Genomic DNA, 4,813 nt, shown 5'->3' on the forward strand with positions numbered 1-4,813 from the left:
AGAATGACAATGGTGATTTGTTGGAGACTTTTGATAAGATGGCTGCAGAGTTAGTTGATTTTTACAGCAAGCTTATAGGTGCTGCTGACCCTTTGGTTAAAGATGATGTTGAGAGAGTTCTGGCAGGTGAGGTCTCTTACAAGGAGATTAAAGATGCTTTGTTCAGGCAGGGAGGGATAAGAGCCTAGGCCCAAATGGTTACACTTCCTGGTTTTTCAAGGTGGCCTGGGAGATTGTGAATAAGGACTTTCTCAATGCAGTGAGGTACTTCTTTTAGACTACCTACCTTCTTCATTCTTTTAATGCTACTACTTTAGTCATTGTGCCTAAGTCTCTGAATGCACGCATGGCTAGAGAATTTAGGCCTATTTCTTGTTATTTTGTCATTTACAAAACAATTACTAGAATCCTTGTCACTAGGCTTGCTCAGTTTTTTCCTGGAATGATTTCTACTAGCCAATCTGCTTTTGTTAAAGGCAGAAGTATCTTTGATAACACATTGTTAGCACAAGAGATAGTTAGAGGTTATTCTAGAAAGAATCTCTCCCCTAGGTGTGCAATTAAAGTTGACTTGCAGAAAGCATTTGACTCTATCAGCTGGGAGTTTTGTTGAATGTCCTTAATGCTATGGGTCTTCCTCAAAATTTCTGTAATTGGATTAGAGTCTGTGTGACAACTCCTAGCTATTCAATTGCTTGAATGGCAGCTTAGTGGGTTATTTTAGGGGTGCAAGAGGTGTTAGGAAAGGGGACCCTTTATCTCCTTACCTATTTGTAATAGTCATGAATTTTCTTTCAAGTTGCTTGATGCTGCTGTTAGGAATTGCATTTTCAGATTTCACCCAAGGTGTAAGAGGATCTCCCTTACACACTTGTGCTTTGCTGATGATTTGTTATTGTTCTGTCATGGTTCTTTGGACTCAATGATGGCTTCTTAGTATTCTGGATAAATTTTATGACCTGTCTGGTCTTAAGTTGAATGTTATGAAAACTGATATTTTTACTTATGGAGTCCCTGGGGTTGAACTGGAACAGATTAAAATAGCGACGGGCTTTAGAGTTGGTCAACTCCCTGTAAGGTATTTAGGGGTAACTTTAGTGACCAGGAAATTATCTGGGACAGATTATAGAGCTCTGTTGGATAAGATAAAAGGCAAGTTGAGACAATGGTCTAGTAGGAAGTTGAGTTATGGGGGGAGGCTTGGGGCTTAGAAGCTTGGTCGGCTAGAACCAAGCTTGCTGCTTGATGCTTATTAAAAATCTCTTGGCTGATGAAGGTTCCTTGTGGATCGCCTGGGTCAAGGCTTACTTCTTTAAGCATGAAGACTACTGGAAATTTGAAAGTAAGCCTCATTTCAACTGGACTCTTAGGAAATTGATTAAGATGCGTGTGCAGGCTGGAAGTTTGTTTACTGCTTCTGTTAACTGGTCACAGGCTAGAGGAAGATGGATATGGGATAAAACTAGAGAGAGGAAGGACAAGGTTGAGTGGCATCGTCTCATCTGGTTCCCTTAACATATCCCTAAGTTCTCTCTGATTTTATGGATGACCATTCTTGACAGGTTGCCAACAAAGGAGAGATTAGCTCGGTTTGCTATGGTGTCTGATGCTCGTTGTGGTTTCTGTGATGATGATTTGGAATCGAGAAGCCATCTCTTCTCGGATTGTCCTTACTCGAGGGAGGTTTGGGCTTCCATCTTGCATTTGTGTGGATTGCAGCAGCAGTACATGAGCTGGATCGATTGGCTGTGTTGGCTGAATAGAAACTTGAAAGGCAAGTCCTTGCTAGTTCACATTCTGAAACTAGCATGAACTCTTTAGAGGATTGTCGCGTCCGATTAATGTCATTGTAAATACAGTCAAAGAGGCAGTTAGTATATAGATATAATAATAATAGGTCGGATACTGTGAATAGCCAGCTTTGTGCTGATTAGGGATTGATTTAGGCGGTTACTTGTTATTTGTAGCAACAATTTGCTGATTTCTTTGGATGAATATATTTGATTGATTATCCAAAAAAGAAAATTAACTTAGATATTCTGTTTTTATGACCATTGAAGAAGGAATAAAGCTTAGTCGTCTTTGAATCAACTTCTTCACTAAATCATATCTAATTAAAGTATGGAATCGTTAACAACAAGATTACTAAAGTTCTTCATCTTGTTTCATTTCCACAACACCTCTCACTTTTATTTACTTTTTTTTTACCTGGAAACTCGTTGATTTAGTGTTTTTCATTATCGAAGTCAGCCAAAAATTGGAAACAAAAAATTAACACTCATTTGTGGTTCAATATTTTTCATGGATAAAATTTTAAGAAAGGGATGCTATCTTTTTTACTCAATTTGCTGTAAACATTGTTATGAGAAAAAATAATTTAAGAAAACAAAGAGACCATGTTTGCTACAGATTTTGGTTGAACTTAACTTTGTATTGCCATTAAAATGAAAAAGTTAGTCAAGCAAAAGAAAGAAAATATGTATAAAAAAATAATAGGTGGGGGCACAATTAGGGACGAGATTTTTGTTTGATAAGGCAATAGAGTATATTGCTCGAAACCGAAGCTTTTAAAAAATAATATTTTTTTACTATTAAGTTTTTAATCTTATTAAAATAATAATTAATTTTATCATCACATTTATTTTTAATCTTATCAAACTCAATTTTATCATTCAATTAAAGATGCTCCGGTTCAGTAAGAACAAGGCTAATCGTGGTGGAAATTGATTTGAAACTGAAACCGACGGTTACAAGAGGCATGACATCACAAACTTTTTTCCCCTTCACATCACAACAAACCCATATTAATTAAATCAGTCGATTTTGATTTTTTACCACAAAAATGAAAATGACTCCTAAATTTAAAACCCCAAGGCCTGAAAATCATCATTTTATATGATCAATCATTCACACCCACCTTAATTTTTAATTCAAGCAAACAAACAAACAAACAAACAAACCAATAAAGTGCTCAGTTTTTCCTTTCTAAAGCTCAAAAATGGCTATGGAAATGGAGTGGATAATTAATAACACAAAATGACAATGACAAGAAGAACACATGCACGAGTGGTTTATTACATGGAATTGAGAGAACTAATTCACTTGGCAGACAGTTGAAACTGATATCTACAAGGAAGAAGAGGGGCAAATCTCACAAACTAATCCCCCTTTCTCTCCTTTTTTTTTCTTCTTTTATTGTCAAATACAACTGAAACCCACATGTGTGTTTTAGACGGTTCGACAAAGGAAAGAGGCTTGCCCTGCCCAGTCCAAGCAACTGGACAGAGTTCTCTTTCTTTTTGCTGGGGACCGAATCTGATTGGTTTCCGCTTGGGTTCGGCTCAGCATCTCCCACATCACTCGCACATCCTCGTACTCGCACGACCTGACATCCTTCCGAAGCTTCATTGCCCTGTTTCATCCCATATTTAAACACCCCATGCCATGTCATTCCGATATCAAAATTCTTCTTCTTTACAACTCAAGTGAAAGAAAAAACCCTCACCCGGCACCATCTTCAACATCAAATGGTTGGTCGGGAACTGAGACTTACCTCTTTTACGAACGCCGATGCGGGCGGTGACACCGTTCCAAACCCTACGAACCGGAAGCGTCATTCTAGCAAAGGCCTGCATTCTTTTCGTCCACCTGAGAGGAGAGAGAGAGAATAGAATTCCTCCCAGATTTCAAATTTCCTGCACCAAATCATATTCCCCCACAAAAGAATTAAAATCAATCAAATTGAAAAACCAAATCAAAATTTAAAAAAGAAAAACAAAAGATTTAAAAGCGAAAGGCAACCTTCTCTTTCGTTCTCTGTCTTTTCCCCCTTCTTTTCCTCTCTCCTTGGGATGCCTAAGCACTTCCGTCTTGTATTTTAATGGCTTCCTTCGTAACAGGGAAAGTATACAAATCATCCCTCAATTATATAATATTATTTTATTGAGTATTTCGATTATTAAAATTTATAAAATATACTTCCATTATATAGAATTATATAGAGTATTATTTTGCTAAATCCGATTATGAAAAATTATAAAATGATCATTCAATTATTTATATATTTTAAACTTATAACTTTTTAAAAAAAATTGATGTTGTTTGAAATTGATGTTAAAATTATTAATTAAGATATGATAAAATTATATTTTAATAATTTTTACCTGCATCATCTTCTTGTACTAGCTTGACGTCATAATAATGGTTTGACATAATGTAAAAGGAAAACAAATGAAAAAAATAAAACTAAAATAATTTGAAGATTATATTTTATTATATCACAATCAACAAATTAATGTTTAGCTTAGAAAATAGTCATTTTTTAAACTAAAAATGATGAATTTAAAACATATGAATAATTATTTATTATTTGGTAACTTTTAATAGTATGAGACTTATAAAATACCAGTCTAAATTAGAGAATCATTTTGTAAGTTTTAATAGTTGAGATAACTCAATAAGATAACTAGCCATAATAGGAGTACTATCTATGTATTTTACACTTTAAAAAGTCTACGGAGGATGACATCATATTCCCACCTCCTGTCCGTTGGGAGTTGGGACCTGCCTTGGGATCCAATGCCTCTAACCGGAAATCTGGTAATCTGCTTTTCACTGTCCTCCCCACGTGCTCATTCCCAATTGGTTGCTTCACATCTATGACACGTGAGGGTATTATCATATTGGGCCCTCCAAGGTTTGTTTCGGCCTACGCTTTTGGAGCTGCGCGTGGATTAATTTTCTTGAAGGGGGAGCCGAATGAAACGGCCGCGTGGTATTTACCGCAAGATTCAGAGTGGGAGAGTGAGTAGAG

The 4,813-nt window shown here is 36.2% G+C and overlaps 1 long non-coding RNA gene across 2 annotated transcripts; it reads right to left on the minus strand.

The window, feature by feature from the left end:
* Window positions 1–3,044: 3,044 nt before the first annotated feature.
* Window positions 3,045–3,885, minus strand: LOC120155988. 2 transcript variants are annotated; one of them, XR_005519018.1, is made up of 3 exons: window positions 3,802–3,885; window positions 3,554–3,695; window positions 3,045–3,412 (listed from the first exon to the last, which is right to left on the minus strand). It is a non-coding gene; the product is annotated as an uncharacterized LOC120155988 (long non-coding RNA). The 2 variants fall into 2 exon arrangements; XR_005519017.1 differs by lacking the exon at window positions 3,802–3,885 and having other exon boundaries at window positions 3,554–3,725.
* Window positions 3,886–4,813: the final 928 nt, after the last annotated feature.

Source organism: Hibiscus syriacus, unplaced genomic scaffold (genome assembly GCF_006381635.1).
Source record: "Hibiscus syriacus cultivar Baekdansim isolate YM2019G1 unplaced genomic scaffold, ASM638163v2 tig00111210_pilon, whole genome shotgun sequence".
Taxonomy (NCBI): Eukaryota; Viridiplantae; Streptophyta; class Magnoliopsida; order Malvales; family Malvaceae; genus Hibiscus; species Hibiscus syriacus.